The 26852-nt window shown below is 43.7% G+C and overlaps 2 pseudogenes; both read right to left on the bottom strand.

Annotated features, from left to right (window-relative positions):
- Positions 1-1872: 1872 nt before the first annotated feature.
- On the bottom strand, positions 1873-6726 carry LOC146184098 (uncharacterized; annotated as a pseudogene).
- Positions 6727-15493: 8767 nt separating this feature from the next.
- On the bottom strand, positions 15494-26142 carry LOC146184097 (uncharacterized; annotated as a pseudogene).
- Between the last annotated feature and the right edge of the window lie 710 nt (positions 26143-26852).

Here is a 26852-nt window from a genome sequence, read left to right as displayed (position 1 = left end):
TAAAAGAAAAACTTGCAGCACACAGTATTCTAGTTGCAATTAATAGCAAGAACAGAAAAGAAACATACAAACAATGACAGGTAAATACTGCTTAGTTCATTATATCCATAATGTTTTAATCTTAAAACCAAATTTATAAAACAGTATTCAAGGCAGGGATTAAGAAGTACAAGCAAGTAAGACTACAAATCGGCAGAAAAGCACACATGATCATACTGTTCAAGCACACCTTATAAGCTCACTAGAAACTGTTGCCAGAAAGCTACCAAATGTAGACTGAACATCCACGGCAGCGGCTTCGCTCAGCTGCTTACCACAAGCTAACATCATCAGTATCACTACAGTGCCCTCATTTTGACAGAGGTGAAATACAAAAGGCGCCTTTATGTCATGCAATGTTAAGCCACGCAGTTTACAAAGCAGCTCGCCATGGTGGTGCAGTGGTTAGGGTGCTCGACTACCATGCCCAAGGATGTGAGATCAAATCCTGGCCGCGGTGGCTGCTTTTCGAAGGAGACAAAAAGCAAGGCGCTCGTGTGCTTTGTAATGTCAGTGCACGTTAAAGAACCCCGGGTGGTCAAAATTTCCAGAGCTGTCTTATACGGTGTCTCTCATAGCCTTAGTCACTTTGGGACATTAAATCTCAAACCAACCAAATTACAAAGCCAAATGCATTAATACCTTACTTAACAATAATAGTTGCCACCTGCTTACCGATGCTACGGCTTCCACATTTTATGTTTGATTTGTCTTGAGTTATTCGCTCATTTTCTTTATGGAGAAGAATGTGGATTGTAGTCCTCAAGAACACCCCAGCAACTTATCAACAACATTGCGGCAATCAGGCAAATAATTCACACACATAACATTCTCTCGGGCAGAGGCTTCCAGTTGAGCAAGAGTTAATTCATTTTGAAGAAGTTTTGCTTCATTTGTCCGAAATAAGTTCTCTACCACCTTCAATAACTCTACTACAGCTGGTGCTGGGAGAACAAGGTTGGTATTCTCTGTATATGATTTCAGGCTTGTAAGAGTGCCAGCTTCCTTGCAAGTCATGGCACTGATGCAATCATCACAGCATGACATGTTTTTTTTACATTGCTGACAACGTACCCAGCAAGGTAAACAAGCGATTCTTCCTCGGGAACACTAAGTGTTAGAATTTCTTCAGGAAAAGAAACTGGGGGGGTCAGCATCAACACTACTGTTTCCCTCTCCAGTTGCGGTGTTCAAACCAGTGAGAAAAATCCAGTCATGACTGTAGCTTCCATCTTTGCTTGGCATTAAAAAATGGGCCATAGTTGCTGCTCAAAGTGCACAGCGAAACTCTAATGGTCTCGGCACTGGATTTTTGGCACGCAATGCGGAAAACAAGTTTTCCAGAGCATCTTGCTCAAACTGGCTGAGCAGCACAAAGGTGAAGTCCTTGGTGTTGAGCTAATAGTCTGCCACTGCATCACTGTAAGAAATGCCACTGCATCACTGTGCTTTTCCTCATCCAATGTACTAACAGCAAGCTTTGTTGTGCGTGAAGTTAAAATTTTGAACCATTTAAACACAGTTTCAAAAAACCAGGCCGTTGTTAGTGCATCGCTTTCTATGTCCCCCTTTGAATGAGGAACCGTAGAGCTGCTGCTGTGTCATGGTTAAATAAAGAAAAGGCTAGCCCAACTTTCATTTTCTCAAAATTCCCCGGATCAAGGCAAGCTTCCTTGAGGTGGGGGACAATATTTAGTTGTAGCTTGGAATCAATTTCAACAAGCTTCTTAATGTGTGCAATATTAACTTCATTGCATGGCAAGGGATGTTTATCAACTATATCCTTTGGCAGGATGATGCACTGGCTACGTGTAAGATGGTTGCGTAAGTTCTTTAGTAAGTGAGCAACGTCTGCCATAAAATATAGTTGCCGGCTTGGTTCACAGGGGTGAGGGCATGAAATCCTATGCTTTTAATGCTTGCCCACAAGAATGCCAAATGACTCCATAAGCCCTGATTCCCACCTCCCATGTCACTGACAATGGCGTCAACCTCAATGCCAAGTTTTCACATTCTTGCAGGATACGAATAAGATCTTTTGTATCATCACTACTCAAAAAATTCCAGTAAAATGGTATGTAACAGTCTGTTTCCAACGGGTTGTAACACCCCCTAGCATGAAAACGAGGCCGTGAGTAGCCAGTGCGTCCTCTGGCAGGCTGCCGTCTGCTAGAGGGAGAGTTGGCTTGCCAATCACTGTTCCCGTTGATTGGTCATAGGCAAGCCCTGGTGTCAGCTGCATCTCATTTAGCATGAGAACAGCATGCCGCTCGGAGTCATCCATCTGGCTAACCTGCAAAAAGCAAAGTGATGACATTGACAGTACTGGAATCTTAGACAAATGTTATCATATTAATCCATAAGAAATGCGTGTGATGAACTTCAAGATATTGCAGATTGATCAGCTTATTATCCGTTGTTTACAGGATTTTTACTAAGGGGATCACTAACCTAAGTGCAACCTTAAATATTCAGTCAGAAGACTAGCCTACGTGATAATAGACCACATTCCCACCATTAATAAAGTGATAGAGAAATGCACAGAATGTAACCAGCCACTATTCTACCCTTCATTGATTAACAGAAAAGCATGACTCAGTTGAAACCTGTGCAGCCATGCAGGCATTGTGCATCCACGGGGCAGAGGAGGCATACGTAAAGATACCTTAGAATGTCTATAGTGGTGACACAGCAAACACAGCCCTTCACAAGGAGTAAAATAGCAGTCTAGAAGGGTATCGCTCAAGGGGACACTATATTTACAGTACTATTCGTGACATGTTTAGAGAAGGTGTTCAGAGAACTGGATTGGGAAGAGTTTGGGATGAAAGCTAATAGCGTGCCATTAAATATTTGCGGTGACACTGCCTTACTGAACAAATAAGTAACTCAGGTGCAGAATTAGTCTGAAGGTGAAGTCTAAAAATAGCAAGGAAGTGACTGCCAGTGCTTATCCTACTCACTTTGATAGCAAGGGAATAGTATTTCATGCTGTATGCCAGAAGAAAACTTTATATGCTCGAGGTGGCGCTGCAATGTCCGTTCGGTGGGCAAAGGCATACCAAGCTCCCGGACAACATTGTAGCCTCGGCCTCTACATGAGAGACGCACCTTGAGGGCCTTCTCTATCGTGCTTTTTGACCATGGTATCCCCTTCATGGTGGGCCTTTCCAAGCACTGTAGCTGATCGGGTGCCAAGAAGTGCTGTACCTGCCTTCGTACGGTGTTTTTCTGCTCGACTGCCTTATTTTTTTGTTTTTCTGCGTCCGCCACCCGACGACGAGTCTGTTCCAGCTGGCCCTCCAGTTGCCTTATCTTCATCTGTAGCGCAGCCACATCTTCAGCTAACAGAGTCTGGGTGGTTGAGCAGTCCCCTATTAACAATAAAGTGTAATAAAAGCACTAAGTAAAACCACACTGTTGATGCCTCAATTATTGCAAAATTTCAGTAGTGCTGTTTACCATTCACGGCATTGTATCCTTCTTCTTGACCAGCAGTTGCACTAGAGCGTGGAATAGTGTCTACAAGACAAGGAAATAAGTGACAGAGATTGTGAAACAAGGCAGAAGTATCAGTGGTGGGTACCGCTCATAGTCAATAGGAGGGCAAGCTTCTAAAGTAGGCTCCTCAGTTACACCACTCACAGGCACAGCAGAACCTGCACAAAAGTCAGCAATCAGTGAACAAGTGACAAAGGGGTGATTCCACGAGAGATCAAATGGCCTGACATTTCAGTATTATTAAAAACCCATGAAAGTATTAATAAACATTTTCAAATAATGCAAGTGCCATCAATGCCACCGAAATGAAACCAAGGTAGAGTTGGAAAACTTAGCCCATCACTATCTATATGCCCTGTTATCGCTTTTCCATATCTTCATCAAACACTTGTCTGGGAATCCTTTCAGTCAGCTTTTCATTGAGCCCACAATAAAGTTGAATAAATTTAGTTGCACTCATTATATTACGTACATGCTTTCATACTATGTGCACAGAAAGAATGGGACGTCTTATCTAAAGAAATTTCCAGATTCTGAAGAACCAAATTTTAGCAGCATGTGTGCTCACACGTCATTGTACTTGTCCTTGTTTTCGTAATTTGAATTTTTTTTCTATTCACGTTTTCGTTATAAGGTGACATATTTGGTTTGTTTTCATTTTATTTGTATCAAGTATTGCTTTTCATCTTTGCATTGAATATCTATACCTCTTTTGAGTGTAATACAGGTTCTTATGCAGCACCATTATTAGTGTTCCTTCTATCCATGCAATATACCACATTATTCTCGTTAATTTAATTTCTTTTTAAATAAACAGCGACCAATTAGAAATGTACTGTCTGTATTTTTCCAGGAACACTGTGGCTGTGAGTGACTCAGGGGATAGCGCACACACTAAAGACAAAAAGCAAACCACAAAACTTGGCCCTGAAATGTGTAGTATGATACCGCTCAATAAGGTGCAACTCACAGGAGCTCACATATTTGCCTGGTATCAATTGCTGTGGGCAGGCTGTAGCAAATCATTCACAAGGAAAAGAGTTCATAAGACTGAAAACCTAAAAGTCAGAAAATTTACTATGAAAAGCCTCTTTACACCACCACTTTTCTTACCCTGCCAGGAACATTGCGGCTCAGAGTATTTTTGAGTAGGTTGGGAAGCTGCAGGAGAAAGGCAGCAGCATACTGAGACAGCGAATTGTACTTCGGCTTAGGCAACGATATTAAGCAAAACAGTACTTACAGGTATCTTGACATGCAGCTTGTATGTGTCGTTCAACATTTTTTTGTGGCTCGACAGCTGAAAATGAGAAAAATGATGAACATAGGTACACCAAAGAATGCACAGGGAATGCTGACTGGTGGACATCACTCACAGTCAACATGTGTGGCAGCTGCCAACAACACGTCGAGTCCACTTGCATGTGGCAGAGCATGTGAGCGTGTGCGAAAGGAGTCGGTGAATGCAATGAGTGAAAAATGAGCAAAACTGAAAAATTGGCACTGACTGCAATCACTACGGCCATTACCTTCTGATGTGTATTCCTCCATGCACTCAGACAGGTCAGAAGGGGATGCACCTTCACAAATATAAATAACAGGCAGTGAAAATAAATCCATGCAGTTATGGCTAATAAAGGTGCACTCAACAATATGCCACTTAGAATTGATGTGGGAGTCAAAGTTGGAGGTTACTGCAGAGCCTACCCAGAAGTGATGGGAAGAATTCATTGCCACACAGCAAGATAAAAATAGGGAAATTGTGATACACGGCTGCTAACATCCTTCTAACTTCATATCATCAGTATTATCAAAAACGCACAAAAGGAAAACAAATAAATTGAAATTTAAATTGAAATTTCTCTTACACTGCCAGGAGCACTGCGGCTCAGTGTGTTCCTGGGTAGGTTGAGAAGCTGCAAGAGAAGGGCACCAGAACAGTTAAGATGAGGTGCGAGCTGCAGGCAAGCTTAAGGTATTATGCCAGACAGTACTCACGCATGTTGTGGTCGGTAATCTGCATGTCCCCCTCATCCCTGTCTGGTGGCTGAGGAGCTGTGAATACAAAACAAAAACTGAAAAGCTAATTACATCACATAATGCCTAGATAAAATATAGTGGTGGATGTCGCTCACAGTTAACGTGCATTGAAGTTGCCAGCAACATGTCAAGCCTACCTGAACATGAGAGAGCGTGTGAGCCTGCGAAAAGGAGTCGGTATATGCAAGGAGAGAAAAATGAGCAAAACTGAGAAATGGGCACTAGATCTAAACATTAATAGCATTAGCTTCTGATGTACATTCCTCTTGGCGCTTGGGATGGTTAGGAGCTGCACCTTCCGGAATGAAACAGAAAATAATGATGATGTAGATACTCCAGAATAAGACCTTACGAATAACTATGTGTGATGTGGGGGTAACATAAAAATTAAGAAGTGTTGGCTAGTCATATAAAATGTGTAACTCCCAATAAATGAGTCAGCAGCTTCACCTTTACGCATTATTTCATCTTGGTACCACATTATTACAGCAGATTTCAATTCACAGTGACCATAGCTTACTATCACAAGTTCCAAATACTGTTGCAATTTTTATTTTGTCTGTGGCGAAAAAGACAACACCATTCTATCTTTGCAAGGACATCCGTACTGGAAATTGTCAGTTTTTTTCTATAGAGCGTAGTTGCGCTTCGCTCTTACGTTTGGATGGAGGCTTCCTAGGCAGGGGCTGCTTTCGGTGCGCAAAGATGCTCGGTACAGCATCGCGCTTCAACTTCTTAACACCAAATTTCTGAAGGACCAGGTGCTCAAACTGGTCGCTAGTGAAGTGATCCTAAAGAAAATGAAAAGCAAACATGCGGCCATGAAAAAATCATTTGGGTGTTGTGTTGCGCATAAGTTGCTCGAACACAACGCTGACACGTGCACAAGGTGACTTTTTTTTTTTTACAAGCTTAATTTTTACTTACGCCTGACCTAGCTAGTAGTGGTAATAAGCCGCGTACAGGCGGCTAGAGAAAGCGGTTTTTGCAGTTGCGGCAGTCGGTAGTGCTAACAGAGCCAGCAATCAACAAGGCAGCGCGGCGCCGATCGACTAATTAAGCATCAAGGGAAAGCTAGAATGCAGAAGTGATGTTACGAAATATGCGACAGGAAAAACGCAACCCACTTACGATCGGCGCTATCATGCATACCCACAGCTACTGGTCAAATTTCGAGAGTAAACGCAAGCAAAAAAAAAAAAACGCCAGCCAACGCGCGCGCGCCAGCGCCGATACACATCCACCCGCGGTGCCTTGACGATGCGTATCGGCGCTATAATTCTTTATTTGTCTTCTTCTGTAAAGATATAACATATATATATATATATATATATATATATATATATATATATATATATATATATATATATATATATATATATATATATACGCACGCACGCGAATGCTGCTGCAGAATGTAACGCGCGCGCTTCACCATGTTAGAGCGCAGTTCGATCTGCGCTTCGTAGGTATACATTATTTAATGCTTTGCAGGCTTAACGAGCTCAAACTTAAGGAACGTCATTCTACAGTTAAACTTGTGCCTTGCGTCACTTTAACGTTTGCGAGCGTGAAATCATGATTCGCTCAACGCAAGCGCCCTTTTATCGAGCTTACTGCAGCCATACGCTCGATAGCGAACAAAAAACCACTGCACAGCGTGGCCTGAAATAAAGGAAAACTCAGCAACAATTGGAAGAACGTCACTTACCTCGCAAAGTCTGGTTGATGGCGTTGCTTTAAAATTCGCCCGGCCAATCCTTTGCAGCCAAACTTTCCTCCGTCCCTCGTCGTTTTTCGATGATGGAATCGCGAAGAACCGCTTTCCACCGTCGTGACGGTTCTTTCAACCGAAGGCGCAGCAGCCCGTCATGCCGCACAAATAGACGGCTTGAAGTTAAGCGAGCGACAACCGTTCCGAGCAAAACAAAAGCCGCTGTTCTTCACAGGAACTAAAAGCCCAGTGTTCGCAACGTCGCCTGCCGAGCCTACGGCGCGCGGTTGGAGCGGGCAATATGGCGTCCGCGGCCGCGAAAAGCGCGGGGTTTAAAGGACTTTTGCGCGCAAAACCATTGACCAATGGGAAGAGGCGACGGGCGCCGGAGAGCAGGAGGCGGCGTTCTGCAAAGGTTGTCGCTACTTTAAAAATTTCCAGGGGTTTTACGGTAGCGTAGCGAAGACCGCCGCATATTAATTGAGCAGCAGCTAGCGCTCATAAACCTTGTATCTAATATGTTGTCAAAAGAAGACCATTAAAATCTACAAAGTGGTGATTATCACCATTTCAGTGCACTGTTTTGGAGTTTTACTGCGAAGCTCAGTTCTGTCATGAGTAAACAGCTGCAAATACCCTTTATATTGCTTTTCCGCGTCCACATCGTCAAAACATTACTTGAACTATGCAATGTATTCACTAACATCAGTGTGTGCTGCAGCCAACTGGTGTACACTCATGCATGTAAACAGATCGCAAAAAGAAACACTGACATAATAACTGACAGCAAGATTGAAAAGGGAAACAGCCTGCCTGTGCAGGTTGTCGTGCAGCCTGGCAAAGACCTTACTCAATTTCACCAAATTTCACCAAACCACTGCCTAAAAGAGTCACGCTTGGGTTCTGTAGTTACCCTGTAACTGAGTACGTCGGAGCAGCGACACAATGCTACAAATGCCAAACGCATGGCCACATATCAAGACATTGTACCGGCCCCGTGCGATGCAAAGTGCGTGCTGGCCCCCATTCGCACAAAGAGTGCACCACGAGAGCGCAACCTAAATGTGCAAACTGCGATGGCCCACATCCTGCTTCATATGGAGGTTGTGTTAAAAAGAAAGCTGCTACACTTGCACGCTCAGTGGAGCAAGCACAAGGGAAACCGCCCAAGCGTCATGATCCACCATCTAACCCTGACGTGGTTTTTACAAAAACGTTAGATATATCCCAAAATCAGTCACCACAACATGGAAAATCACATGATGGAAAAACGTGTGATGACACGTACGCGGCTGCAGCCAAAAAGAAGCGTAGAAAGTCCGCTGGCTTTTCTCTCCAACAAAGCAGCAGCGACACTTCGCACAAGACCGACAAACAACCTTTCTAACTCTCAGCCTAAGGTAACGCAGTGTAACAAGATCAGCGAAAGGAAGAAAAGCGGAAGCACCGAACAAGAAATCACAAGCCTACTGATTCCGATGCAGTTTGCCATCATCAAGACATTTTTCCGCGCTAGCCCTTCGTCACAAGGACTCCCAGAAGTAGAAGCTGTTCTAGCAATGGAGCCGTTTCTGTCGGTCTCTTACGCTCCGCAGGGGCGTAATATCACACATCTGTAATGATGGCTTTGACAGGAAGAGCTTCACCACAGCTAACCATCCACTATATATATCGCACATGCACTATTTTCCAGCGGAACGCTCGTGGTTTACGCTCGAAACTGATTTTCGGCAACTTGTGCGAGCGTACCACTTCCCTTTCAGTCATCTCTGAATCGCGCGTGGAGGAACCTTTTAGACTACGCGGATACTATTTTCATAATTCAAGACGACTAGATGACGTCAGCAGATTGCTGGTAGGCTTTCGCAAGGATATCCCGGCCTCCTTGGTCGAAGTTCCGCCTCACAATGATAACGAATATGTGTGCGCCATAACAGTAATTGGGAGACAAGAGTACACTCTTATTGCAGTATATCTTGAGCCAGGCAGGCCAATCGATACCTCGAGGCTTGAAAATTTGATAACAAGGACGCCCACTCCACATATTATTTGCGGAGACTTCAACGCTCACAATGAAATTTGGGGAAGCTCACACACATGTGCCCGAGGTACCAAGCTTGCAGAACTTCTGGCAAAACATTTAATTGAACCGCTAAATGACGGCAGCATAACCTATCTCCGAGGCCTGACGACTTCCAGCAGCCCTGATGTGACCTTTGTGACGAGTTCGGCTGCCCACAACTTTGGCTGGCGCACCAATCTGGAAACACGTGGAAGTGACCATTACCCAATTCTCATATCGGCTGTCAGTGCGCAGATGGCGTCAAAGAAATTTCTTATAAAATCTACAGACTGGGATATGTACAAAGATGCTGCAAGCAGAGGAATTACTTCCGCAACTCGACATGAGGAACTAATATCGACAATTGGTTTGTGCCTGAGAGAAAGCACGCGAATCACAACTAATAGCGATAGCTTACCCAAAAATGATGAGACATTCCGAACGCTGCGCGCTATTCGCAGACGAGCTGAAAGGAAAACTAAGCGCACAAAAAACATTGAAGATCTTCGTGCCTGCCGACACACACAACGTCACATTCGACGCTACCTGGATAAGCTTAGTCGGCAAAGATGGCGTGACTTTTGTTCTACACTCGACGTGCGCCAATCAGTAGCCAAAATTTGGCGGATAGTTCGCGGTATGGGCACGCCCACTCAACAGCTTTACCCTTTAACAGCACTATTTCTGCATGAACGAAAATCCATTAAAGAAGTCCCAGAAGAATACTCCAGACGACTGTTCGCAGGGTCAGTGACTTCCACACACTCCACAGATGGTCTGTCAAACATCCCCCCGGCGGCAGTGTCAGCGATGGACCTACCTTTCACTATTGAGGAGCTAACCACAGCTATCGCAGAATTAAACAGACGGATGTCTCCGGGCCATGATGAAGTGACCTATGACGCAATCGCAAAGTTACCTCACAATTCCCGCCGTCGACTCCTACAACTCTTCCTGGGTGTCTGGTGAAGTCCCAACGGAATGGAAGTTGACGAAAATTGTGCCCGTTTTGAAACCTTCTAAACAGCCAACAAGTTTTGCATCCTTCCGACCCATCGCCCCACTGAGCTGCGTCGGTGAGCTTATGGAGCGAATGATCTCCAAACGCGTCACCTGGTTCCTCGAAAACAGAATTGAATATCCTCAAGAAATGAACGGGTTTCGCCAGCATAGGTCTGCGACTGATAGTGTTATTTCCCTTGTCTCATCACTTGAAGAGTACCTTCATGCTGGATACATCCCGACAGCCGCTTTCCTTGACATCAAGGCTGCTTTTGACTCTGTATTTCATCATGCAATTCTCGCAGCCTTGGCCAGCCTTGGCCTCGGAGGAAAGCTTTACAACTGGATTGGACACTATCTACAAAAGCGGCAAATTTTTATGAGCACTCCACATGGTCAAACTTCCTTTTATGCTGTGAAGAGGGGCATACCTCAGGGAGCTGTGCTCAGCCCTCTCCTGTTCAATATTGCCCTTATACACATAACAAGAAACCTTCCCCGTGGAGTACGCATTACAATTTTTGCAGATGATATTTGCATCTGGAGTGCATCACGTTCGCGTTATACAACGCAGCAACGATTTCAGAGAGCGGTAATGCACATCTCAATGTACCTGGCTTCCCAAGGTCTTCGGCTCTCACCAGAAAAGAGTGTTGCTATGGCACTTACAAAAAAAAAAGAATGACTCGATACCCGCTCCTTCTGGGTGGACGGTCACTGTCCTATGTACGATCACACCGGTTCTTATGGGTTATAATTTACAGTAACCTCTCTTGGGCCCCTCAGATTAAAAAACTCAATGAGATAATCACTGCAGCATCACAGGTTTTCAGATTCATGGAGGGAACACGATGGGGCAGCAACTATCGATCTATTTTTCTGCTTGAAAATGCGTACGTTGAAGGAGCGCTACGCTACTATTTACCGTTACTTCAAAGATTATCTCCAACAAGCAAGAAGATTCTTGAGGCTGCACGGAACAACTGCTTGCGGTTATGCCTTGGACTCCCAAACGGATCCTCTGCATCAGGAACAGTTGCAGAAGCAGGATGCCTTCCGCTAGATGTGATTGCCGCCCAAGAAACGATGCGCACCCATCTCCGATATGTCCACCAAGGGAAGAAGCATTTCTTGCATCGTGTCCACCAAACTCACAGCAACTCTGGCTTTGGGCAAGCATTACAGTTTCTGCCCCTCCCTACTATTATTCAGCCACATAGTTTACTGCCTGTCACCTTTCGTCAATGGACACTATCGTCTTTAAAGGTGAATATGTCTGTTCCTGGCGTGGATACGAAAAGCCGCATGCCACAGGCAGCACTTGTGCAAGCCGCTCTCGCCTACATAGTCAAGGAATATACGCAGCACACCCACATATTCACCGACGGTTCAACTGCTCAAGAGACTTCATCCTGTGGCCTTTATGTACCCTAAACAAACAATGTCCTGTCTTACCGGCTGCAGCGGAAGACATCATTTACGACAGCTGAGCTCCATGGCATTAAAGAAGCACTCTCCTATATCCGGCTCCAAACTCCCAGAAGATGGGTTATCATCACTGATTCCAAAGCAGCTCTGCGAATCCTGAATAACCTGCTGAAGAAAAACAATCATCATCCTGTTTCCCTTGACATCGGGTATCTTCATCATTTGGCTATGCCGCAGGCCACTGCATAACATTTCAGTGGATACCAGCTCAGTGTGGCATTAAAGCCAATGAAAAACCAGATGAAGCGGCTCGCGAAGGCCACCAACATCAAAGATACATTGGGACCTTCACGAAATCTGATGCATCCCAACTGGCTAAAAAATTTGCTTCCGAAACAAAGTATCGACTTTGGAGCTTGCCGACGCATCACTACCAATTTCTATATTCTACTGACCCACATCTAAAATCAAGACTTCCTCCAAAATATCCTGGCCAACTAGAAACTCTTTACCACTGACTTCGTCTAAACTGTGCATACACAAATGTATTGCGCTACCGTTCCGGTGAAATGAACAGCCCGTATTGTGACAACTGTGGCTCGATTGAAACTGTGGAACATATCCTACTTGAGTGCACTGCGTACGCTGACGAGCGTACAAACTGTGAACACAGCATGGAGAAGCTCTCCCCACTGCCTTTAACAATGAACAGTGTTTTAGGTCCCTTAGCCTGCCCTAGGCAACAGAGACTCGCGATGAACTTTTTATTTACATATTTGAAAGACATTGGACTCCTTGACAAACTCTAAATTTACCTCGCATGTTTCCCTCAGGCATTTTGCAAGCTGTGAACTCTATAAGCACATTTGTCGGATCAGGCATTTCATTATTTGATTTTATATCATTACTCCGCGAAGCACCTTACCACGTATTTAGTGGCCGTGTTTTATTTCCCCCTTCAATTCTATTATTTCCCTCACCATTCTTTTTTCAATCTTTACGTCCCGAATTCCCCTACCCACACAGAGTAGCATGCCAGCGAAATCTAAACGCCGGCAAAATTCTCTGTTTTTCCATTAAAGAGTCTCTCTCATATTTTGCACAACTGCTTCCTTCCACACGCCATAATTGCTGTGTTCATCAGTGAAACATCGACACACATTACTCATACACACTGTCTTTGTGCAGCAGAAAAGATAATCAACAACAAAATCGGCAAGCTCAGCTGCTTCTGTCAATCAGGGCCTATGTTTAGGGATTCACAGTCATGTGGTACGAATAAGTCATGGAAACAAAATACTGTTTTTGTACCCATCAATTCCATGTGCCAATATGTTTGAATGATTATGTGCGGACACCAGTTATTCTTGCTGAACACTTCCCTAATGCATGCTTCCTTATTGAATGCGAAACAAGTTTGATTTTGAAGAGAGTCCCAATACAGCAAATACAGCCAATCATATTTTCATGACGTTTATTTTGAGAGCATCCACACACCTCCAGAAGAATGGCGCAAATCAAGGGCAGTACTGACGCGCATAATACAAGCTGCCATACAAGCCTAGGTAATATAAACACTGTAAATACGAAAGAATAAGATTAAGCCTTCGAGATGAACTCACCATTTTAATGCAGCTATATGCTATGTGCTATGGGGTTGTTAGGGGCCGAGCCCGAAAGACGTCTATGCCCGGGTCACCAACGTGCCCTGAGAAGGGCGCGGGATGAGGCGCCCAGAAAGGAGACTGTACACATTGCTAGCGGGAGACAAACTGGCCCTCCTCGCTGTACGCGGGGAGAGCGTTTATTCACTCTTTCCCTTCCCGCTTCTTCCCCCACGCAGACCGGTTCGGCTGCCGTAGAGGAGACGCTCTGGCGGGGACACATGGGAGGGATCGTCACACTATGTTAGTATGGAGACTGTTCAAAAAATGAACGCTGTGACTATGTACACCTCCGATAGTATCAATGTAGTTTTGTGACATTAATAAGGACAGCAATGACGATGAAATCGCGTATGAGGTAGCCAGAAACTACTCGAATGAGTGGCGACTCTAAATATAATCGAGCTGATGAGAATCTGACAGTCACGTGGATTGCGTTTGTTGTATCTGAAATTCATGGTGAATGGACCAGCTCTATTTGAGCCAAAATACAAAATCAGACCACAGGGGTATTTTTAAAAGGCCGTTGTGTATGCTGTTCCTTCAAAACACAATATCAAGCCACTTTATCAGCTCTGCGGTGTGCTCATACGAGCGTACCTGAGACATTACTTGCGGATGAGCTACCTCACAGCCGCTATAATTTTCGATCACAAAGCTGCAAGCACGCAGCGACAAAGCTACCGAAATATCTGTAATCACAGAGGTGGCAAATCCAACACATACGGCTCTCGAAAAGGTTGTTTCTTGCCATTGGCCATACGATGCGGAATATGCTGGTCCTCGTCCGATCAGTGAAATTAAGCAGCACTGGGCTCGGTCTGTGCTTGGGAGGGAGACTACGTGGAAACACGGAGTGTTAATTAATAGCACTCTTTCTATGTGTGTTTTTTTCTTCATAGCTGCTTTTTCTTTTTTTAAGGGAGGGGGAATCGTCATTGGCTTTAAGTGGCTCGAGCAACCAGCTGATGATATTTTACTGTCAATTAAAATCCTATCGGCCACGTTTATGAGCACAGAGAGAGGCGCGCGAGCGTTGCAGAACTTAGCTATCGCATGGCTTCTCACTCACAATTTGACGCCTTGCAAAGTTTGCGCAGCATATACAATTACATTTTGTATACATTTACTGCACAAGCAACTGCATGGTCCCCTGGCAAACAATGTTACCAGCTGCAAATTGGCGAATGCTAGAGGCAAGCTAACGTGAAAGCTGTAAATGCCCAATGACCAATGCACAGTAGGCCGGAACTTTCTGGTGGTGGCAAGTTTCATTTACAGTGGTACGGTGCTCAAATGATGAAAATGCATTCACTATGAGGTTCTCTGCTATCAGGCAAGAGAGGTAACCTATGGTGCTCACACACAATGAAATCCTGAGCCATGCAGAGTACACAAAATGAATTTGTCAGCATGCACTGTGACATAGGCAGCACAAAGATTTTCCAACAGTTTCCGGTATATATTTCAAGGTAATGGATGAAAAACTAAGCACTCATGTGTCCACTCCACACTGAACACACAGCACAAGAGAACACAATGTGAAATGAAACTGCAACACATGGTGCAAAATGATATGCCACAGTAAAAACACTTCCCTAACAAGTTTGATTTTGAAGAGAGTCCCAACACAGGAAATACAGCCAATCATATTTTCATGACGTTTATTTTGAGAGCATCCACACACCTCCAGAAGAATGGCGCAGATCCCAAGGGCAGTACTGACGCGCATAATTAGATTACAACCTAAAGCCCAAAGAAAAGCTCTAGCTAGGTTTGACCTTAATGAATACTTTGTGTAACAAGTCTCGTCACAATACAAAAAAGTCTCGTCACAACAACACATTTTCTCAAAAGTTCAAAGGAGATTAGTGAGTATGCGATTAGTTGAAATAGTGGACAGTTGAACTTGTGCATTGAGGGTGCATGCTCCCAACAGCTCTTACACCCTCCAGCAATAATGCGCCATTTTAAAAGGAACTACTTGCTGCCAGGATTGCAGGCAAGAGATTTCTTGCAATATGCTGATTGAACTCCAAGTGCTCAGGTAGCTGTCTTTAAATACTCCTGCAAAGTTTGCGGGCGCAAACCAAAGAACATACTGGCTTGGCTGCCATACAAGCATGTGTGGCATTGGCAAGTATGGTTGCCACTTATATACATTTGAGGCAAATTTTGAAGTAGCAGCTTCTGATTCTTCTTATAATCCAAGAATGCAAACTGATTTACAGTTTCCCCAAACCCCCACTCAACGGCTTGAAACAGTGCTTATCGGAATGTTAAACAGCTTTTGTTGGCTGAGTGCAGCACCTGTATGTGGCCGCACAAAGAGGGACGAAGGGTCCCCATAGTTTGTGAAGATCGAACCTTGGACGAGATCCAACTTTTCGTACAGCCCACTGTTGTGCAGGATACCTGCAAATTACAAAACAGTACTGAGTAATCACAGTGTTTGAGTGACAAATGTGGGGAATGTTGAAACGAAGTGCCCAGATTTGATTTTCATTGGGCGAGCTCGAATCACGAGAAAAAGCATTCTGCTAGGATATCATTCCCTGTCATCAACATAGGTGCCTAATAGAAACAACATTCTGCAGAAGGCTTCTGTTTTGAAATAATTAACATATAGCACTTTCTGTTGTTGCGCATTAGCAAGCAAGAATTTAAGGTTAGGTTTGGTTTATCGAGTTTAACGTCCCAAAGCAACTTATGAGAGACGCCGTTCTATTTCTGCGCGGGTATGGCCTTGTTAATGAGAAAAGGGATCTTTGCATAACCTGGCACGAAGCCCTGTAAGTGATATACATTTAAAAATATACCAGCTTAATATACAGTGAACAAATTATTTTTCGTGACTTCAATATTTTTTGAATTTGGCAAACTCACTACAGCCGTGCTTTGTTAATACAACCTCCGTTAATATACACGACTTTAATTATGGACAATTTTTCTGAGGACCAAACGTTTTCAATGTATTTATGCCTCATTAATATGGACACTCATCTGGACAATTGAAAGAGGGAAATGCGCTTGTGCTGACTGGGGCCATGTATTTCAGTGCCGTTACCATGGTTAGGCGTGTGAACAAAATCTCTACAACCCCTACCAGACGTCTAATTATCTGCATTTAGGTGTAGGACACTATAAGAATCTAATAAAAAAAGTTCAAATGGATGAGTGATGGCACTTGATATTCGTGGTTTCATCCTTAGGAGTTAGTGACTATGATGAAACCCCACTCTGCAGCTTGTGCAGCGTAGAGAGCCGCAGTAGTTTTTAGTCGACTGAATGCTGATATATAGCAGCGGCTCATGGGATGTGAACATATATATTAGAAGTTCAGCCATTTATCCATTGCAGGCCATCACCCGGGCAGCACATTTCATTGGCCAGTGATGGGGATTGATTGGGGATTACTGGCCCACAAGTGGCCCAATGGTGCCATTGAGCTGCCAATAATGTGCAGCCACGGTGTACCATAACCATTATTGGCCCAGTGAACTTTACCCATATTCGTTATTGGCATTCAACCGGCTAAGAGCGGTCAATAATGCCCATTCATATTGAACAGCTTGCCATTATTGTATCACAATGGGGCATCCTGGTCATTATTGACCAACCAGCTGCAATGATTTGCCAATATCTTAACACCATAGTATAACTTGGTAAATATTGTCTGGTCAATAACAACAGCTTCTCAATATTGAATATATCTAGGTATACAGTGGTTAATAATGTCCAACCAACTTTGGCAGCTTCCCAACATTGTAATATCTTGGTTTCTAGTGGTCGATATTGTCTAATGAGCCTTGATGGCTGGCCAGCATTGTACATATCATGGCATAACTTCGCTAATATTGTGCAGCCATTGCGGTTGTCTTGTCAACATTGAATATATCTTGGCATACATTTGTCAATATTGCCCACCAGCTTTGGCGGCATCCTAACATTGTATATATCTTGGATTATAGCGGTCAATATTGCCTAATGAGGTTTGATGGCTGGCCAGCATTGCACATATAATGGCATAAAAAGGTTAATATTGTCCGACCATTATGGTTGTCTTGTCAGCAATAAATAAATCATGGCATATATTGGTCAATAGTGACCCGCCTGTCATGGCGGCCTGCCAACAATGTATACATATGCATTATATTGTTCAATATTGTTCGATGGACTGTGATGGCTGGCCAGCATTGCACCCTAATGGCATAGGTTGGGTAATAATGTTCTGCCAATATGGATGGCTTGTCAACATTGCATATATCTTCACATAGATATGTCAGTATTGTTCCATCAGTTTTGATGGCATCCCAACATTGTATATATCATGATTTCTAGTGGTCGATAATGTCTAATGAGCTTTTATGGCTGGCCACCTTTGCACATTTCAGGCTGCGGCGGCGCTAAAAAAACCGCAGAAGCAGCTCTGACCGACACAGACATTTCGAATGCATGTATCCGATTATGACAGTGTTTTTGGCCTAATTTCGTCCGAACTAAATTTTTCGCTGGCCCGGACGTCAGTTTACGTTCAACTGTAGAAGATATTCATACGCCATACGTAATTTGGCCCACCATATATATAATTTTTATTGGGATTAATGTATAGATTGTCCTAAAATTGTTTGACTGAGCTGACCAGACAAAATGAACAGAGGTTCCCATCACAGAAAATGTAGAATATATTTTTCTGAATACATTTTTCGTGACCTGCGATTATACTTGACATATTTGGCATAGAACTGTTTTATTTACGAATTTGGCGCGATTAATTGTTATGTAAAATTCTTCATATAATATCTTCGAGACGATTCCTGCAGACTAGAGGTCCGGATGTCGATCACGCGTGGACGTAGCTAACACAGATAGTGTTCCAATCTAAGTGTTGAAAAAATTCTGACAGCACATGGAATCTACACTGCAGAAATTAGCGAAGGCGAGATTAATTCTACTGCATACGGTGCATCACATATCATTATCGTTATCAACTAAATGCAGCGTCATTACCATTGATACTGCCATCATTCTCATTATCACTAATTGCAGCGTCATTCTCGTCGCTATCCTCACGGTAGACAAGGAGAATTATATATGGTGCTAGTTTCGCGATCCAGGGTTTAGCGCAGTTGATTAAAGCGTTAACTAGGCTAGGAATTCGATTCCTGGTGGAGACGATTTGTTTTTCTGATCTCATCAAATCAGGATGATTGAAAGTGATTGACACATCAATGCACAGATATGATGCACAGATATATCCATGCACAGATCCCGAACACATCTCGCGCACAACTCTCGCGCACGAGATTTCGTTCCATGGGCCTATTTATACGCATACGAGTGCACAAGCATACGCGCACGCTCGAGCACACATCTGATCTGACAAGCAAAAGTTTAATGATGCGTGTCCGCGAAAAAAATCCTGTGCAGTCAAGAAACGCAAGGTACTCAAATGCAAAGAACGCAACAGAACGTGTGTGTCGCTTGAACAAACACCAGGGGTTACGTTTAGATAGTAAACACAGAAACGATCGAATATATCCGGTGAATCCACATCCTGTACACGTTTGTCCATGATTGGAAACACGCCCGCGTAGCATCATTATTTCCGCCTTTTTTTTACGTGATGGAAAGAAACCCAACATGTTTAAGCGATATAGCAGAGGTGCGAGAGATCGATATCGCACTAGCCAATCAAACACGCATTGCATGATTCGCCATTACGCTAGCTGTTTCCGGCATTCAGCATAAGCACCGACTATACCATGCCTCAGTACTAGCTGTTCTTATAGACAGATATGCTGGGCTGCTTACAGTGCCTTCGAGTTCTAATATCTACTAAACACAAAATTGCACTGTACTTTTTTTGCGCTCTGCTGTGGGTTTCAACAACAGACAGATAAAGACTGAACGACTTTGGCCATCGGTGCAGCAGCGCCTAAAATATTTCAGCTCAAAGAAAAAATACAAGCAACATATACTCTAATTCACTTGACAAGAAAAGAAATCTGAACTGTCCTGGAATGGTTCGTATTCTAATGCGACGTATATCGCACACTGCCAAAAAGTTGTGTACATGTAAAAGATAATAAAAAAATTATCAGCACTGCATAGGGCAAAACAAAGGAAAAATATAAAAATTTAAAGCAATTACCTACAGTGTAATGAATGCGCGCTCATGTGTCGCCAGCATATATGGTAACAAAATTGAAATTGCATAATAACGATTATTTTTCCGGAAGTTATTTTTGTTCGAAAGCTGTAATATATGGCTAACAATGATGCATTTGACCACAGCGTTCTTCTAAGCATTGTTCAGAAACTATTCTTCAAACATTCATTGCCTAATTATCCAACCATATAATCACCGCACCGAAAGCGTTTCCCTTCAGAGAACTAAATAATTCTATTCCATCGTGTCAACCACGCAACTAATAGCAATTCATATATATTAAAAGTAATGCGAGTGCGTTACTTTAGCCGTTTTGGGGCATTTTTAGAGAACACCACTCTCGAAGAATTTAACACATGATTGAGAATTAGGGTTCCTTTGTGAAATATTCTGGCGCTTTCACAAGCGCTGCTTCCGCGGGCTGAAAGATGATTATACCGCGCTTCTTTCTGAGGACTACCTTGTCCCAAGTTCGTAGATATAGTTTCAATGTTGACATTTGCTTTCTTTCTATTTTTTCTTTACTGCCAATTTAGTTCTGCAGATCTTAGCTCGTCGAGTATTTTGTATTTCTTGCTGCTTTATATGCCGACGCTTAGTTCTACGCGGATTTTTTCTTGCTCTAAATTTCGGCCTGATTTGAAAAAAAAATTAATAACATGAGAATTTTTAACATTGAAGTACCCGTAGTTACGGTCGTTTTCGTTTTTCTTTTCTTTAATATGAATACAGCAAGTATACGGGCTGTTGTATCGCTCAGTAGCGCGTGATGACGTTTCAAGAGCACTCCGTCATGAACAGCGACCTGTGTGCCATCTTTAATAAAAAAATATGTCCATTTGTTCGAACCGAGGACGATTCCGTGAAAGCTGAAGATTGTTTTACATATGTGATTATTATTTGAAACACCGAGGTAAAACGTATTTTGCATTAACAAAAAATATAGCGAAATTATCACTCCACTGAAAATGTTACCGAGCCAACAGTCGAGGCGACCAAAGAGCTCCGAAAGCACTCCTCGTTGTTTTAGCGAAGCCAAGGGCAAAACTCTTCGCATTCCTCCTCACACTCTTGGCGCAAAGAACACATGGTTTCCATTCGGTCGTCCTTTCGTCGCCTCTCCACCCGAGGGCCTTGACTAAAGCAATTCTCCAAACCGCTTTCAACTTCCCGCCTTGTAGCATTTTCTCCCCGTGAAGCAGTCATCGCGGAAGGGCAGCGACCTTCACTGCCCTCTCTTTCCTCCGGGCTAGGTAGGCGTTCTCACAATGCCCCCCCTCTATTCCCCCTCACTCTTCCCTTCCTTCCCGCCAACGTTCCTGGCCGGCAGCCTTCTGGGCTCACGCGGTCCTGCGGGACTGAGACCTCTTTCATTTCTCTCACCCCCTTTCGAGCTTTATGCCTACTCTTTCGACAGATCTCAAGCAAAAAAAAAAGAGAGAAACACAACGATCTTTCTGCCCCCTTCCAACCGTGCCTCGAAACTCAACACAAGCGGCTCATTCGGAGGCGTCTGGTCGGCCACATAATCCCCACCCGCTCGAGCTGCTCGAGCTCCCGCAGCTTTGGACAGCAGAACCGAAAAACCAAGCCTTGTGAAAGTTCCGATTCGTTTCAATGGCCATGCTTGAAAGAGGATATCTGTGAGTACCACCAGCATTTTAAGTTGCTTGTTCATAACTGAGCTCTCTGAGATTACTTCTTGCTTTGTCTCCTGGTAAGGTCGCTACTTTTTCTTACCAGGTGTATAAAGCATCAAATCCCCGGGATGTACGTTGCGTGGCAACATTCATTTTAGATTGTTGCAACTGAGGTCTGCGAATCTGCGCTAGCCGTATGGTAAGATACTTTTTTTTTTGCATGATTTAGTGCAGTATGTTGTTAGCCTTAGTCATCAAGTCAGTAACCGATATGCTTGCGAGAACGGTAAGTCATTTATTTCGACCGCACCACGCCAGTCAGTTCTGAACTGTATTTTCAGCGCACTATTTTATAGGCATAAACTCTGGTCATAATGACTAAATTTGCGGCGCAGAGGTGGCCAATTTGTATTGCAAAAGAAAAACGTGGTCCTGTAAAACATGACGCATGTTTTGTGTGATTTTAAGGTTACAACTTCATCGCGCGTGTGTTGTGTGTCTGAAGTGATCAGTTTCTTTTACATACTATATTCAAAACTCAGAGTTAAGTTGAGCTTTCTGGGACATGATTTTTAGTTGCGAGCAAATATTTAATCTTGTAATTTGCGTTATGTATGCGCTATTGAAATGGTCTAAACGACGCGCAGCTTATTTACGTGTTTGATCTTTCTCCTGCGCTAATCCCGAGTAGTACAAGTGTCATAAAATAGCCACTTAAAATAGGTTATTTACAGTTGCTACCATAGTTCTTATACTTTACCACACGTACAAACATGTTCCCACAACAAACGTGAAGCTAAACTACGGATTTTTTTTATTTTTTCAGTTTGAGTGTATCATACAAACCCCAAAGCATCTGTGTTGTACGTTGTTTTGGCTGCAGCTTTGACAACTTTTAAAACGTTCTGTTTGCAGTAATGATGCTGTACACACTAAATTTAGCAGCCGCGGTCGGAGTGCGACTGCCATTTTTTGCGTCTGTTTTTCCTTTGTAGTTTCTTTTTAGTTCTTGTGGCAATCTATCCTAAGAAAACTATTCAAAAGAAAGCTATTGATTTGAAGCTTCCAGTTATGACGACGTCTTTCTTCTACAGGTGTTCGATCACAAAGGCACTACAAGTACAAGGGGGCAAGCACTGACTACCGTTTAACGAATAGATAGCGGCAAATATAATTTTGGTTTATGTTTCCAGCATCAACAATACATCCACATGAGAAGCCGTGCACTGCCAGATGTCGCAACCAATGTAACCAAGTTATTATGGCTGGCCTCACTGAGCATGCAGCTTATTTCAACCTGAGTAAACCAGACAAGAAAGTTGCCTGAGGACCAACAGGTAGTGCTTTATTTTGCATTTTTACTCCACGGTCTAGCTGTACTTCCAGTTTCCAAAAGTTTTCTGTCTTAATGGGATTTATGAATGTTGCTTTTATTTCCATGTGCCATCTGCGAAAGGAAATACATTGTTATGCACGCTGCTCAAGTCCATATCTTTAAAGGCTGCATGGAGCTGCTGCCCCAACAACCGACCACAAAAGAAGCTGCGATGAACTCAGCGCCTTCCTCCAACCTGAAACCTGAGAACACCTTGCCAAGGGACGCAAAAACAGGAGGAGCACTGAAGTCTAAGAGTTCTGCCTAAATATTTCCATGCCCTGTAACACACGCACACCTAATAAATCACCATGCAGTGAACCTTTCAGCTGTACTATTTTCTGTGCATGGATATTCTCAGCATGCTTTATTTAAATAAAAAGCTGCATGAAAAATATCTGCACTGCATAAGTAGGGGATGGCTTTGTAGTTGCCTATTAGCCATAGCACGGTAAAGCAACTAGCCGTGGTGCCGGATTGCCAATTGGTCTGGCTGGATGCCAGTAATGCAAAACCAGTGGGCAAGACTCAATTGGAAATATTGGGTACCAATAAATCTGGCTGGATGCCAGCTGCCAATATCCAGTGAATAAGCATGGATACAAGATATTGGATGGCCAGTGAGCTTGGCGGGATGGCCGTGATATAACAACCATTGAGTGAGCTTGGGTGGAAGATATTGAGTAGCCACTGAGTGCCGTTGAATGCCAGTAAACGAGGTAGTATGCCAATACTGGTTTTGATAGGAGAGCCAATCAAATTGGTTGGCATATATTTTGGCTCTTTGTGCGCCCCAATCAGACTCCAATATTGACCAATATTGGTACCAATATATCCCAATATTGGACCATTGGCGGTCCACTGACGGCGTGCTGCTTGGGCACGTGCACCATAACCACTACATGCATAAAGTTGCACCACATTATTTCAAGCACAATTGTGAACGGCATAAGTTAAAATTGTGCAATGTTAACTTTACTGGCCATCGCAGTTAACTTTACAGGCCATGACTCGGTAGAGACACATTCCTTTTTTTCTGAATGCTTGAGCATTCAGCATGTGGCAGCTTGCGCTACATCTTTGCTTAACGTAGTGGCTGGTTCTGAGATCATCGTGCAGTTAGCCCATGCCTTCACCTGTTCAGTATGCCCATGCCACAGGCTGTCACAATCACTCCGCGGCCACCGCCCACCAGCACTGAGTGCGAATTAAACAGTGACAGCCTCAATAAAAGTCTCAATAACCTTGAATTCCAAGTTCAAGACTCAGTGTCGGCCGGCCTGCACCACTACACAACGTAACAGAAAGGCTGGAGTCAAATTCTTGACTTACCACTTTTGGAATTGATAAGTTTTCTATGGCTGGTGACAAGCGAGTTGCGTCATTCTGCGCAAATGCACAGCATTCAAGAGAACTATGAGAATCTTCACAAACACACACACCTAGAGAAGACTACCGTCTCAGAACTTTTCATTCTATTTGGCCGCTCCACCGACGGTGCTATTGCCAGGCTGCACGCGTCGCAAGAACTGGCTCGGCACCGGCACGACACTTTCGCGATCTAGTGCAGAAACTGTAGCCAAATCAAGCAGCCCTACAAATATAAATTCCCATTTTAGCCAATCTCTCAAAGTGGAATTCTTTTTAGCGCAACACATAAGGGGACAAGAAAGGCGCTATGTCTTGTCCCCCTTATATGTCAGGCTAAGAAGAATTCGACTTAGAAAACATGAACTCACTAGCCCTGAAAAAAAGAACGTTGCTGATTTAACCAAGCCGTAAAAATATGCCTGCGTGGCCAAGGGTAACATATCTACTCCAAGATTCTTGGGAGGCTGAATTCTGATCTCCCCCTTCTATCTTGAAGGTGAAACCCGAGATGGCAGTGTCTGCCAACTGGCCCATGTCGTGTGGTCTTGTGACATTACACAACCCAACGTCCAGTCAATGCATGACCACACTATCTGCCAATACCTGCCAAAAACCTTGCCTGTGGTTTTTCACTCGTAACGCCAACAACACCGACGCCAGATTTTCTGAACAATGGAACCTTTAACACTATCGCGTTAATATGCAGACCTGTCATCAAGCATTGCTAGAGTTGTTATTTAGCTGACACTTTCAAGGAACGCGCATTTCCTGTTGTGTTCTCTACTACTGCAACCGCTGCCTTTTGTATATGTTTAAAATTCATATATTCCACCCATTACAGGGACTTACAGGTCAATGCTGCTAAGAAGAAAGCTGACTGCCTTTACAGCCTGCGAGCGCAGCCTGTGGCAGACTGGTGCACAAAATATGTACAACACGCCCTTTTTAAGTGCACACTCCTACATTGGTATAACATAAGCGTACCAGCAATTTGGTTATTTCACTGTGCACTGGTGTGCGATGAATACCGGACTAGGTTTTGTTACTGCTTAAAAATAAATTTTTCTCAGTAATGCTCAAATTTGTTGCAAGCTGTGATATACCTCGCATCTGAGTATATATAAATTTATAATGTCGGAAACTTGGATCCGCCCACTCAGCAGCACCATGCCTGTGCCCAGGGTAAGGTCCATCCAGGTCGCACACAATGCCATTTGTACATATAATGGCCTGATATTTAACGACATGCAGTTGTTTATGTCCAGAAAAATAGATTTTATGATTTGTGGCAAGCCTGCAGATGGGTCTGGCAGTACCATCCACAAACCCCCCAACCGTTGGTGAGAGGGGCACTACTGCGATGGACTGTCTGCAATGAAAACAGAACATTCCTTTTTTTTGTGTGCGTATGAGAAACTCTTTCGTGCTGTCACTGGTATGCAACAATCCGAAAACATTGCTTTCGGACTATCGTGCGAGTTATAAGTCCGTAAAGTAATGATTGTTTCCATTACGATTTGAGACACACAATGTGCACTTTACACCTATTTATCAGCAGATGCTGTCTACTATTATGCAGTGGTATGCGATATCAAAAAGCAGCAAGAACATTTTTTTTCTACTCGGCTGCGGAGTGAAACTCGTCTTTCTTGACGTGTACGCACCTCAGAAAAACGAGCCAAGTCCGCCGGTTGCAGCTAATCGTGCCTCCTCAGGTCCAGAAGATGATGGAAGGTAGTTTCAAGTGGCCGATTAGGGAGGACACAATGCTCGACATTGCCGAGGAATGCCGGCCGAAGATGGACTACCACCTATTTGTGTATGCTAACCAGCGTAGGCCCATGAGCAACGCTTCTTCACCAGACACCTTGATGCCGTGGCTACTGAGGATGGTATCGGGCACAAGCAGCGAGGTCTTCATTGCGCCAAAATTCTCCTTGTCGAAACGAAACATCCGCCGAAACGACGCTTTGTCCAGACAATCTACGTCCAGGAATCCGTTGTGCGAGGCACAGCGTCGCAGCGCGGGCTACCGATGCCGGAGAAAGAGGTCCTCTAAATCATTCCAGCCGATGTCCAGATAGAACAGCTGGTCGCAAAGTAAATCAGCCTCAGATCGCCTAAACTTGGGCATCGTTTGAAAGCCACAAAAAGTGTGCTTACAGAAGACTGCAGACGGCAATGCGAACGCACAGACTTGCACAGATTAACGCAAGAAGCGGCTAGCGCCGATTCCCAGCGTGGATAGTCTCGGCCTGTTCCGACTCTGTTTAAAAGTTCAAAAGAAGAAAAAATGCTTTACTTTGCACATGTATTTGAGTTTAATATTTAACTTAAAATGATATACTTAGTGTTTATTAATGTAATGAAAACAGAGCAGCATGTATATTATGTATTTTTTCTGCAAGTTTTTCTTTTAAGCCATCATGGCGCTGCATGCGCGCAACGTTAAGTGGCCGCTATTCTAAATGCAGAGGAAGTGGACGCGTTTTGCTAACGCTATGCGCGTATGCATACGGTCCTCCTATTCTCATTCCCCCTATTCTCAAACCCTTAATTTTAACGCTTCCTTATCACAGCGGTGTCACCTCGTAGGGCTCTCTGGCGGGAAAAAGATGCAGTGAAGCGCTTAACAACGAAGCAGTTTAGTGAGAACTCGACAGGGCTGAAATTAAACATCAGAATTCGTCATTTTCCCTGTTGTACTCTGCATGATGAGCAAACGACTATAGTGTCGATCCAATTGAGTAAAGCTATTGTGAAGAAGAAGATGGACCCCTTCGCTGGACGCTGATGAGAAAGAAGAAGGTGTTTGGAATTGCCATCGCGCATATCGTGTTGGTC

Source organism: Amblyomma maculatum, chromosome 7 (genome assembly GCF_055883805.1).
Source record: "Amblyomma maculatum isolate TAMU_Amacu chromosome 7, ASM5588380v1, whole genome shotgun sequence".
NCBI classification, from domain to species: Eukaryota; Metazoa; Arthropoda; class Arachnida; order Ixodida; family Ixodidae; genus Amblyomma; species Amblyomma maculatum.
The sequence above is the reverse complement of the archived record's forward strand: the minus strand, read 5'-3'. Positions and strand labels throughout refer to the sequence as shown.